The sequence below is a fragment of the Leucopleurus acutus genome, assembly GCF_964270905.1.
Source record: "Leucopleurus acutus genome assembly, chromosome: 17".
NCBI classification, from domain to species: Eukaryota; Metazoa; Chordata; class Mammalia; order Artiodactyla; family Delphinidae; genus Leucopleurus; species Leucopleurus acutus.
In genome coordinates this window covers 51,029,648-51,043,771 of record NC_139159.1, presented here as the reverse complement: position 1 = coordinate 51,043,771, position 14,124 = coordinate 51,029,648, and the positions used below count along the sequence as shown (strand labels likewise).

The following is a 14,124-nucleotide window of genomic DNA, read 5'->3' as shown; positions in this document are numbered from 1 at the left end:
TCATCATATGAAGTGTTCAGTACTAGAAGCCAAGCTAATTTTTTAAACACTGAATACATTAAAAATTAACTGTCATTTTCTACCTAATTAAATATAATAGAAATGTAAAATCTTGTATTTCTAGTTTGTCTTAATCCAATATCATCATTTAAACCTGTGATGCTGAATTCTTATACCCCTCAAATTGTTCATTTGCGTTCATGACCATCTCCTTCTCCTAGACATCATTAATGACACATATCAAACTGAAGTGAGTTAAAGTTTATTTTGTGAATATTTTGAAAATTTTGTGATAGTTCTGAAAGAATATAGAAAACTGAAGTGTTGTTACTAAATTAGTGTTGGAATGCACTGATCCACCTAGCAGTTTTAAATTCCCATAAATTTAAGTATGTATTTATGATCCTAAACCTATGTCATTCACACACACACAGACACACACACACACGGACAAAGCAAATATATCTAACTATGTTCTTGAAATTATTTCAAAGATCAATTCTTATGCTAGGATTAAAACTTCGTTTCAGTGCACACTGGCATAGTTTTAAGATAAAAATAACTACTGATGCTGGTACCAACCCAGATTTACAAACTGATATGATAAATATTTCTTCTTTTCAGCTTCCAGTCCCCATGCCCTGGCCCCAGACTTCCTTATTGGTGTCTGGATTCTTTCACAACCCACTCATTGGCATTCCTGCCTCCAGTCCCTCCCTTTTAATCTATTCTGGACATTTTTGCCAGGTACATTTTCGTAGAATAGATTTATTATCAAGTCTCTTTCTAAGAAAAACAACAAACAAACCTTCAGCGAGTTGAGAGCACAAAATCTATTCCACCCATCTTGGAATTCAGGGCTTCAGACAAAAAGAACTTTCCAATGTCACTCCTACTTTTCAAACACATACAGCTTTAATCAAACGTTGCTACTCTATTCACTGCCCCCCACACACCTTTTTGCTTCACATTTCTTATTTTCTTTCATGTGAGCCCATTATCAGGGTGGGGAATTCGTCTTCTTGTCCAAAGCCTCCTCTCTGCCAGAGCTAAGTGCAACCCTGACTCTTCCTTTATCCTGGAGCTGGAAGCTATTGGATCCCTCATACCCTCAGCCTCTAGACCATCAGCATCACTGATAGAGCTTCTAGTCTGACTCTGAATATTGCCATTTCTAGGCAGTTTCTCTTGTCACCTTTCATCAAGTGGGTCCCAGTTTCATCACATCTCTCTTTACAGCACACTTTAGACTGTGAGTCAGGATGCTAAGGAAGAGGGTCCTGCTCTATAGCATCTCCATCACCATCCAGTTCAACTTTCCTTCCTCCCAATCCTAGGCTTATGAATTCAAGGTCCCAGGGGCCTTGTAAATACAGAGCCTGTTAAAGACACGAATGTGTGCTGGTCAGAATGCTCTCCTGCGTCCCTGCTTATATACAGTGCCTGTCCTTCAAGATTCAGTTTCATTCCACCAGCTCTCTGAATCCCCTGGCCCATAGTGATGCCTTCCTACTCTGAAATCCCTTTATCTCGTTCACTCTTTGGGTACTTATCATAGTCTACCTGCATTATTACTGAACTTTTCTTTTTCAACTGCCTACTGTACATCTTTAGTTGAAAGTTCTAGAGATATAAACCTCTCAAAATATCCCCAAATGCCTCATCCTCTGCCAAATTTGCTCCTAATTCTGTACTCCCTCTCTTAGCACGTGACAGTACCATTCATTCACTCAGTCCCTCAGGCAGAAAACTGGGGTCATTTTTGACTTCTCCCTCTTCTTCACACCCCCATCCATATCTAATCAATCATCAAGTCCTAATTCACACCTTCTAAATATCTATGAAACTGATTCTTCTTCATCCCAAGTTCAAGGCCCCACAACCTCTCACTTCTGTTATATAAGACTCCTAATTTGTTGCTCTATCTTTAATCCAAGTACTTTTCAATCTATTTTTCATGAAGCCAGATGATCTTTTTTTTTTTTTTTTGCAGTACGCGGGCCTCTCACTGTTGTGGCCTCTCCCGTTGTGGAGCACAGGTTCCGGACGCGCAGGCTCAGCGGCCATGGCTCACGGGCCCAGCCGCTCCACAGCCTGTGGGATCTTCCTGGACCAGGGCACGAACCCGTGGCCCCTGCATCGGCAGGAGGACTCTCAACCACTGCGCCACCAGGGGAGCCCCAGATGATCTATTTAAATGGCAAGTTAGCCCATGTCACATTGCTTTGCTTAAAAATTTTGCAGTGGTTTTCCTTCTCTTGGCCTAAAAGGCATGCCTACTATCCTTCTTTCTCTCTTGCTTCTTCCTGCCTCTCACTCCCAGCTCTAGCAATACTGGATTGTGTGAGTTGCCATGCACCTTCCAGGCTACTACTTACCTCCCACATGTATTTGAAGGTGGGATACCTGGAATGCCTTCCTCCCTCCTTTTCTCTTTACCTAGACATTTTCTACTTATATGTTCAGGTATCTTCCAGGGAACAAGTTCTAATCTCCTGAGGAAGTAAATGCTCCTTCTCTGAGATTCCACAGTATCTGGAGTCTGTCTCTACTACACAGTATTAAAAGCTATGTCATAATTATGTTCATTCATTCATTCAAGTACTTATTGAATACCTATGACAGGGAACTTTTTGTGCCATGTAATAGACATTCAATAAATGATTTTTGCTAATGAATGAGTGAATATGCCCAACTGAACTTTAAGAGGAACACTGTTATATTTTATTTATTTGAATTTATTTCCATTCACCCTCATGTCCTTACTCTACGTCTAACATAGTATTTTATATGTAGTAATAGCTCAAAACACACTTTGTTTGATTTATTTTTACATTTAGTCTTGACATTAAGATGTTTTTGAGAAAAAAATTATCGTTGACTACAAAACACTATGAAAATTTAAAAATTATATGATCATACAGTATAAATAATGCACAATAATATTTGTAAACTCTGAAATCTTAAATGCTCATAATTCTGGTAAACTATTGGCAGAAAGCTTGCTTTCTCCAAAAGATGAATTTTGGAGTCACAGCATCTGAAGGTGACAGAGTAATCATATGCAACAAAGAATCAAATACAAAAGTGGAATATAGGAGCATTTTGGTAATATTGAAAAAAGAAAACTCTCATAATATTGATGTTTTCTATGGGAATTTACTCTAAGCAGTCTGGAAAATATTGCAGCTACTGTGAGGAAGACCATTTAAAGATCCTCACAGGGTCTAGGCACTATGCCTACACTACCTAATGGTTAAGAGTCTAGTTTGAGGGATTCTGGATTCTTCCAGATTTTACCCCACCACGTTCATAATGAAAAAGAAACCTTCCAGATGATAGATTTGGAAAAATTTTCTGTAATATCTCAAACCAAAGAATGAATTAATATCAGAAACTGTTGAAAACCAAAATGATGAAGATAGCAGGCCCAACCAAAAAAAAATGAGCAAGCTAGAAACAGGCAATTCACATAAGAGCAAATGAAAAGATTGATGGGTATAAAAAGATTTTCAAACTTATTAGTTATTAGAGAAAAGCAAGTTAATACAACAATGAGAAATCACTCATTGCTAATATCACTCATGCTAATTATTCCTCATATGATCAGAAATACTTGTATTAGATATTAAAAATTAGGAAGTAATGCCAATGGCTGGCATGGATGTTGGGATATAGAGACTCTTATGCACTGCTGTTTGGATAGGAGACTAGAGCAGGAGATCTGGTGAAAGGCTGACAGAACTTGGCCAAATTAATTAAACACACACTGAACAACTCGATAAATCTTGTTCTGGGTATATATAGATATATGTAAAAGAAATTCTCACCCAGGCTCATAAGGAGACATAAATGAGGATATTCATCTCAGTGTTATTTGTGGTGGCAGGAGTTGGAGTCTATCTGGATGTCCAGCATTGGAAGAACAGAGAGGAAAAATGTGGTAAATGCATACCATGGAGGATACTACACAGCAGTTAGAAATATAGGAATAAATGTACACACAGATGCTCTGAAAACAAAATGCTCAATGAGAAAAATAAAAAGGGAATGTAACTTTAAAATGCACAAACACATATATGTATACATAAAACAATAATGCACATTTTATAAGAGCACATAGATATACTGAAGGTACACATTAAACATATTAAAATAACTATCTTAACAGATGGAGGGAGGAAAATAGGGATTAAAGGGGATTCAGTAAAGAGGGAGACAGAAGCAGAGAGAAAGGAAGAGAGAGATGGAGCGAGAAACTCTTCTCTCAGTGTGGACCTGTGTGACCCCTCTTCACCCTGTTTCCCTAAGTGTTTCCTTGTGCTAACTCCTTTCAACCACTCCACAGTGTGATTATAGGTTAAATGTCTCTACAGCCAGGTCTTAATTCACATGATGATGGGTACCATGTGTCTGTCTCATTCACTGCTGTATCCTCAGTACCTGGTACTATGCTTGCACACAGTAGGTATCCAAGGAATATTTGTTGAAGAAATGAATGAATGCACAATTTTACATTGGCTGACCCATGCTAACAGAAAGAAAACCAAAAGCTGAACTTAAGGTCTTGAAAAAAAAATTTCACATGGATCTTTTCAGTGTTAAATTCCAGGTTTCATCTCAAGAAAGGTAAGTTCTTAGGTTTCATTCAAGTGAAGCAGATAGAGCAGCAATTCTGTTTTCAATGATACTCACATGTGGCACTGGCTGAACCCCTTTTGTATTAGGTTCTACATTTAAAATGGAGAGAATAAAGATTTTTATCTTCAGCTTTTTTTTGTTAGCAAGATAAAGAGATACTACTGTTCAAATGGCAAGAAATACTTTTCTCTTTTAAAATTTCAAGTGTGCATATTATAATTTTCCTATCGAAATAGGATTATTATGCTCCCTTATATTGGAATTTCTGAGTCACAAAAGCTCTCAGTGAGTTTTCCTTCAGCATGTAATGTAACATTACAACATGATTCAGAATAGCATGTGACCTACAGTTTCACAAAGTATGCATTTACAATGTATTTCACTTAGAACCAAATAATGTACTGCCAAAGAGATACATACAGTATGGAACTAATGACCCTATCTATCCTTTCAGTGCAGATACTGTTGATCCTTGACTTTTCCACCAGAATTCATAAATGCCCATTCACTACTGCCTGCAATTGAAAGAACCTTACCTATGAATAAACTTCCCAAACAAAGGATCTTTTAATTGCTTTAGCATCCTAGCTTCTCTTTTACAGTAAAACTACATTTTTTTGTTCATACATATTACAGTGAAAATTTTCATTAGACTTAATTCTTCTGGGAATGAACATTTTTCTAGGATAACTGCTCTTCTTGGGAAATGAACTTATTTTTCAGGACACAAGATAATTTACTTAAATAGAATTCTGCCATAGGGCTATGCTGATCAGCTCTAAACTAACAAGTCTGCATTGCACCATTTGATTGCTTATTATTAACAGATTAGAAATAGTCAAATATTTTAGGGTTAAATACTAATTAATGCAAGATAATTTGCACTTAGACAATAGTTTCTTTGGAACTGCTAAAGCTTCTAAATAATCTCTTCTGGCTTTTAATCATGTGTTACTTTCAATACATTTCCTTCCAAACCTCTTTCTATATTGGTCTTGAGCTCAATTATTCCTTGGAAAAGCACAGAAGTCACTCTAGTATGCACAGTGCCTCACTTTACTAAATCAGATCTTTACTGATCTGAAAAACCAGGGTCCTGAGACACACACACACACACACACACACACATATATACATAATAGGTAATTAGAAGTTTATTTCACCACAAAATACCTATTAGGTAGAGTGTGCTGATTCATAAAAATGGAAATTTACAAACAGCTATATTCTTTGCAGGACCCTATTCATTTCCTAGGCAGAAGCCATGGCACAATCTTTACAAAAATAAGGCTTGAAATGATAGGCTTGATTATCACTGTCTTGAGAAGCCCACCATAAATCCCACAGGAATACAGACTACGTTTCACTTCACAGATTAATTTTTTTTTAGTAGCCAATAATGAAAATTAGATCCTGCTAATAGAGAGACTCCAAAAAAGCAGAACACTTTAGGTAACAGACTCTTTGTCTCTTCTGGTTTTTAGAAATGATCATTAAGAACTGACTGGATATTTTTCCTTGATTCTATGTATTACCAAATTTCCCTACTCTTTCCCACCCCAGAAAAGAAGGAGATTAAAACACACTCACAAACAGAAAAGAGAAAGATTAAATGTAACATTCCTCAAATGTTTGAGAAAGCATTAAAAGCACAGGCTTTTAAAATAGTTGCAACCCCTCTACAACAACGCAAAACCTGACAGCAGTTAACTGCATCTTTCTTATTTTTGATGGTTTGAAATTATCTGTGAAATGGTAGTGCTGTTAACTAGTTTTCCCAAAAGTCAGGGTGCTCTTAGGCTGCCAAAATAGATGAATACTTTCAAATCTATAGGAAAGGAGGTGACAGTCCATTTTGCGTCAATGTAGTCACTGCACACTCAGAACCTTACTCACTTTTCAGTGCCAAACTTAAGGAGAAATACAGGCAAACTTGAATACATTTGGAAGAGTAGAATCAAAGCATTTGGAGACTTGGAGAGTAAAGACAAAAAGGGTAAATACTAAAAAGGAAACTCAGGCAGGACATCAGAACTGTCTTTGAAAATATGGAAAAATGTCATATGAGTTACACGAGTCCAACAAGTAGAACTAGACCAATGATTGGAAGTCACAGCAAGTTAGATACAAATCATAATCAAAGCTCTTGGAAAGATGAAGTAAGTATCCTTATCTTTAAGTAGTGAGTTCCCTGTCACTGGAGGTGGTTAGCATAGGACAATGACCCTGGAAGGTGATATGACAAGATTCAAGCAACAAATGGGTAGTTGGATTAGATGGTCCCTTCCAGTTCTGACATTCTATGATCTCTGAAGCAAAGTGATGAATGAGTCTTTATTTGTCTTCAGAGATTCATATTAAAATTGGCTTGTTTCATAAGTTAATAATGAATAAAAATATACCACCTCAAATTATAATTTTGCAGCCATTATTCAGCATTAATTGCATATATATAATATATATATATTTGAAATATATATACATGTGGAGCATATATTTCTTGCTTTCCATATTGACATTTAGCCAGGACTTTCCAGAGTTTATGCTAGATATCAAATAATGCTACTATTTCATTCTTTTGGACCTCTAGAGAAACAATAGGTTCAGTTCAACAGTAAGAGGGTATCAGAGGTAAAGGGAACACCTAAGGGAGTGCACAGTTCTGTGCCATCCCCAGGTCTGGAAGATGGACCAATGACCTCGCGACAAAAGCCTAACGATTTGTCCTCCATCAGAGACCTAAGCATGTACCTTCTGGAATGTTTCTCTATGCCAAGAGCTTTATACGTCTTAAGGAGATAGAAGATATTCTTTTCCAGTTCCTTCTCATTTCTTCTTTTGGAAACACACTGGAGGCTTCCTTTTCTTTCTCTGATTTTCATAGAAACAGCTATACTGTAGGATAACTTATGGAAAATTCTGGCTATTTACTGGTCTTAAAATGACTATTAAGAAGCTGACTCACAATTTATTTTTTAAAACACAAAAGTATAATTTTATTTATAAAGCAATTAAAGTTAAGGAAGATTGAGTAGACATGGGCAAACCAATAGAGGAATACTTAGGAAAGGTCAATATTTGTAATTCTCAAGACTAGTCATGCTCACTAGCAGTGCTATACAACTGCTATTTTTATTTCTTTTAAGAATATAAAAGCATGTATAATTTTTTTTTTTTTCGGTACGCGGGCCTCTCACTGTTGTGGCCTCTCCCGTTGTGGAGCACAGGCTGCGGACGCGCAGGCTCAGCGGCCATGGCTCACGGGCCCAGACGCTCCGCGGCATGTGGGATCTTCACAGACCGGGGCACGAACCTGCGTCCCCTGCATCGGCAGGCAGACACTCAACCACTGCGCCACCAGGGAAGCCCAAGAATGTATAATTTTAAAATATGATTGGTTTATTGTAGAAAACCTGGAAAATACTGAAAAGTCTAATGAAAAAAAATAAACTTTATACTTCCACTACCTGAATGAAGGAAACTATATTTTGGTGTATTTATTATCTGTAATTAAATTTAATGAAAACTGAATCATACCCTATAATTTTGTGTCCTTTTAAAAAATTTACTCATTGTGAGCCTTTTCCCATGCAAACATTGCAAATGTTCATTTGGATACCACAGTTCTCCACAATATCCACTAAAATGTTAATTATTTCACACCTCTCAGATGGGGCACACATTATATCTGACTTATTTGATAGATTTTGAGTGTTTCATGCATAGGAAATATATAAATTTTATTTATATTTGACTATCTAGGAGTTCTATAATGCCTCGCACATAATGGACACTAGATATGTTTATTATTTACTCTTTGTGAATTGAATACAAGATTATCCTGAAGTGAATACTGGGAATCTTGAGGAGTTTTTAGTTCAGGATAGCTCTAGGTAAAAAATTAGATAGATCAACTATATACTTTGATGATTTTATATATACACACAGACATATACCCTCTCTATTTAAACAACTTGAAGTCCTACTTCTTTCATAAAACCTTACGGTACCCAAGCTGAACTCCCCCTTCTGTAACTTTCATTACCAGCCAGTAAGCACTGTCCTATTGAACAGATGTGTTAGGCTCCATCAATTCCCATCTTATAAACTACCATTTTTTGATGACTCTTAGATTTCCTATTCTGTCTATGCAGCCCAACCCAATCCCCCAATTGGTGTATCAGCTGCCTCCTAGCTTTTTCCATAGGAATGTCAAAACTCATCATTCCTAAGATGGAAATAGTATTTCTCTCCTTGCCTTCATTCATTTTTTGATAAATGCTTCTACCATCACTATGGACTAAATTGTGTCCCTCTCTTAGATTCATATGTTGAAGCACCAACCCTCCAATGTGAAGGTATTTAGAGATGGGGACTTTGAGAGGTAATTAGGTTTAGATGAGAGTGGGGCCCTCATGATGGAATTAGTGCCCTCATAAGAAGAGACACCAGAAAGCTTGCTTTCTCTCTCTCTCCCAGGCATTAGAGGACATAGTGAGAAGGTAGCTGTCTGCAAGCCAGGAAGTGAGCCCTCACTGGAGAACCAAATTAGCTGGCACCTTGATCTTGGACTTCTCAGCCTCCAGAACTGTGAGAAACAAAGTCCTCTTGTTTAAGCTACCCAGTCTATGGTATTTTGTTATAGCAGCCTGAGCAAACTACAATAGCTACTAAATCAATCATATATCTCAAGTATGGAAAACTTTCTAGATTCCCTCTCACATTCATTTATCACATCTAATGTCTGTAGTTTAGTCAACATTATTGTACTGATTTAGATTTCCTGGTTTTGATATTATACTATATCTTTTGAAGATATTACCACCAGGGGAAGCTGGCTGAAGGATACACGAGACACTATGCATTATTTTTGAAACTTCCATAATTATTTCACAATAAAAAAGTTATTAAAGACCCCTTTCGTATTATTTCAACCTCTAGTAATAAGAATTTATGACAAAGAAGTGTGTGATGTTTGAAGATATTCACTGTTAAAAGCATGTTGGATTCAAGCCTGATAAATTTTATCAAAATTAAGACTTAAAGGGTCTGGCTGGTCTTACCCTCTACAGAATATCACGATTTCTAAGTAGTAGTAAATAATATACTTGTAAATAATATAGTAAATAATAGTAGTAAATAACATACTTGAAATATGATTATGATTTACTTCCTTAATTATTCATAAAATCATTGAAAATAATTCAATAAAAATATAAGAATAAAAGAAAAACCTTCAGCCAAACAAAATGGATTTCATGCCTTAAAATAAAACTTTAAGAAGCACACAATGTTTCGCTTTTCATGTTGAAAGCAAGAGATTTAGTTTTCAAGTAGGTACATAGCTAAATAAAAACAAAGTTACATTCCTATGGTAGATCTAAACATAGTGATAGAACAAAAGACTCTTGCTTTGAAATGTTTCAGTTTCACCTACAGATTTATTTTCTAAGGCTATTTTAACTCTGCATTGATATTTCATTAGCAGCAGGAAATTATTTGCCTGTCACATCACTATGTTCCTTGAGATTTATTCTTAAACACACTATAGATTATCATCATTACATTGTTCACATTAGAATCACTGAATAGAAATTCTCACAGTGAAGAGGAACGACAAACCACAGAACCATGTGCCTACATTTTGAATTGTTTTGGAATTTACAAGAACATATATTTTCCACACTTAAATTTCTGTGGAGTGGGCCTCATGAAATCTATGGAGGAAAAGCAAGAGTCATATAACGACTTTTGCATGGATTATCTTTGCTCCAAAGGCAACCATTTGACTTCTTGTAACAGAAAGCATATTAAAATCACATAACTTGAGACTTAAGACTAATTGTGGCTTTGTTCTACTTCTCAGTCTGTCAGTACTGTCTTCTCATCCTTTCTTTCTTTTTCTCAGACCTCCCTGCGGAAACAGGTTCTTCCCTCTATTTTCCTTTGAATCATATTCTTTCCCGCACTTTGGAAAAACCAGTTGATTACTAGAGTCAAGCAAGGGGTATGGCCTTTTTTAGGCCAGAAGAGCTTTGGTTTTTTTTGGATCCTGAGTTGGTCCTTGAATAAGTAAAAGGACAAGGAGATGGAATATCAAATATTCTCTAATACAGATGCTGGAAACTATCTGACTTTATGTGGAGAAGCTTTCTACACTGCAGCTCAGCAATCTATGAGCAGGTGAGGCCTAAAAGAACAAAAGGATGTAGCTGGTGGAAGGCATTAACACAGAAGGTCAGAGGCCTGACTATTAACATGAAGGGCCATTCTCAGCTCTTGGAGTTCTGAGAATGTAGTAACATTGGTAGTCAGCCCTACAGACAAAGAGAATTATTAATTCCCCAACTTCTTCTGCCTCCCCACTCTCTACCCTGGCAATGCTAGAAGTCAGAGCTCTGAGAGTAAAGAGTGGTAGAAATATAATTAAGGAGATCTTTAGTGAGGGAGAAAACCATGAATTTATGTTTAACCTTTAGATGTTGATTACATTTGGAGTTTTAATGATGAATCTTTTTAATGTCTATTTATATCTCTTAGCTGAAGGCTCTCTTTAAATATAATTTTACTATTTGCATTAGTGAATTTGGTCAGGATTTTGGGCTAGCGATAACACTGATCAGGCAAACCTAAAAAGAATGAATGGCCTTAGGCCTTTTGGAAATAACACCTATATATTATTTAGACATGTCGAATGACACTTCATTCTAATCAGAAAATAAAAGAACACTTAAAATGACATCTTTGAAAGGTTACAGAGATCAGGGATACTTAAAAATTTATGTATAACCTGCTATCACCAGGAAGGAAAAACACAAAAGTTTAATAAATCATTTTTGTTTGCAATGAAATATAATTAATTACTAGCTTAAGCAAGATCTTATGCTTTATTCTCAGGGGTTACTGAGCTGAAATTAAGTTACTGGGATAAAATGTAAATGTTAACTGCGGAAATTTAAACACATTTTCATTTATTCATATGCATAAAAATAAATAAATCTTCACTTATTCATATGTGTAAAAATAAATATTTAAGGCAATTATACTTCACACAAACCAGGGTTAATGCTGAAAATATTTTACAATTTACCAGTCGGAACAGATGCTAACTAGTACTATTGGTATATGCAAAACAGCAGAAGTGAAGCAAAAAACTATTCCATAGTCCATGAATTTTCTTTTTTTTCTTCTCTATTATAAACTTTTGCTAGAATCTTACTTTCTTACCATGGTATGTATGTACATATATCTAAACTAAAAGGTTTCCTAAACACAGTACTTTTCAAAGGAGGTAGATGAGTCTTAAATGACTTGTTCTTGATTACTTCCAAAATCAATCTTTGTTTTACTAACAATTTCTAGGAAGTACATCACTTTATTTTATCTTAAGTTTTTACTGAATATTTTAGGATTAACCAAAATAAAATAAAATAAAAAGTCATTCAATAGCAATTACAAGAACACTGAAAACTTCTTTGATCTATTTGGAAACAGTTCCAAACCCAGACATTGAAGAGAAATCATAGAGACTTAGGACCATAGTCAGTGAGCGCTTTTATCTTGATACTCTAAGAAAGAGTATTTATGACCAATCAAGAAAGTCATACCTGTCACACTATCCAATAAAAATACTGGTTTAGATATTACAAGATAGGTAAAAGAGTTAGGGTAAACGGCGTTTTCTCTCTAGTAGTTTTTTAATCTAGCTGGGTGACTAGTAACTCAAATTACATAAAAAATAAAACGCATAAGGTTGAGTGTAGATGCTTTAAGAATAATAGTTTCTAAAGAAGATAAAATCTTTGTGTTTGAGAAGCATATAATCTAATTCAGTATGAGCAATCTAAGGAGAGTGTAGACATGATAACCTTGAGAAAATAAATACAGGGCATCAGAAATAGCGTCTGTCTAAATTTCATGTCATAGAATTGCTACCTTTTTTGTCTCTGGTGCATAGATGACCTGTTTTTAAAAAATCATGTTATATACCATCTTCTACATAATGAGGTAGAGTACAAGTTATGACATAGACAGCTCACAGTTTCTTTATTTCTCTTTTTCCTTTCTCCCTCCTTTCCTTCCTTCCTTCCTTCCCTCCTCCCTTCCCTCCTTCCTTCCCTCCTTCCTTCCTTCCTTCCTCCCTTCCTTCCTTCCTTCCTCCCTTCCTTCCTTCCTTCTTTCCTTCCTTCTTCCCTTCCTTCCTTCCTCCCTTCCTCCTTTCCTTCCTTCCTCCCTTCCCCCTGTCCTTCCTCCCTCCCTCCCTTCCTTCCCTCCTTCCGGGAACCTTTCCATGTTTTCATAATCTTTATAGATGAACCCATACTAAAAGCAAGATTCTTCAATGTTAACTGAAAAAACAATAGTTTTCTCCTTGTAGATCCCCAAAACGTAAAACTACTATTGAGTGTTATAGGAAGTTTTACCCAAAGTATGTTGCTTTCATAGTTTTTAACTCTAGCGCAGAATTCAGAAGTTATCTATATCTGCAGAACTTAGACTACTTACTGCTTTCCCCAAAAGTCCTCTAATGATAAAAATATATATAATTAATGGGACTATCAAATATAGACTATAGATTTAATTCTATTACACATCATTAAACTTAGTTACGGTAAAAGCAGTGGCTCTCACCTCCAACAAAATCATATTCTTTTATATTCTGATGACTGTCCAGAATTTAATTTTTTAAAGGATTATCTATAGCATTTCCTAAATTTCAGTTCTATATTTTTTGATAACTTAGCTTTTTCTTTTTGTAAAAAAGTCAAAGTTTATTTTCAAAATAATGTTCTTTTTTTTTCATGGTATTCTGGAACTTTTGCATTCTGGTGTGAATAATATTTTAGTATTCAGAATTGTCTAATTAATGTCTATCCTGTTAACTTTAAAAATCTGTAAAATTTGTATTTATTTACATTTCTGGTTTTACAAAATATACGAGTTTACTTAAGAAGGATAAGTGGAAAAAATAATGGTAAAATAAAGTAGAAAAAAAGAATGAAAAATAGCAAAATGTAAATAAGTAGAAATATACTGCTATAAAGTCCCACTTAATTGTTATAATTAAACTTCATATTTAACTTTGAACTTCTTGGTAGACAAAGTAATAAGGAGTACAGAATTAAATATTTAGACAGAAAAAATATCCAATTCTTCCATAGAAAACCAACTTTTTCCTAATTAAATCTTTCGAAGACTAGTACGTGAAAGGGTTTATCTTGTTTAGCTGTACTCCATCAGAAAGAATAGAACACAGAGCAGCAATACAACTTTCAATATGGGGTGAAAGTTGTAGTTGCTTCTATATTTTCATGGATTCATTTTCAACACCTTTATTTATTTCATTTTTTCTGAGGCTTAAAGGAAGAATGTGCTTTTAGTTACATCTCTGGAACAACTGCAACTGCAACATGACATACTATAAAAATCATCAATATTAGTAAACAACTGACAAAATATCTTCACATACATTTTATAATTTGA

At 35.4% G+C, this 14,124-nt stretch overlaps 1 protein-coding gene across 34 annotated transcripts in view; it reads right to left on the bottom strand.

The window, feature by feature from the left end:
- Positions 1 to 14,124, bottom strand: part of RIMS2 (regulating synaptic membrane exocytosis 2) — a gene marked incomplete at its 5' end in the record, with an annotated part of 584,629 nt that overhangs the window by 39,579 nt on the left and 530,926 nt on the right. The gene's annotated exons all lie outside the window — the stretch shown is intronic.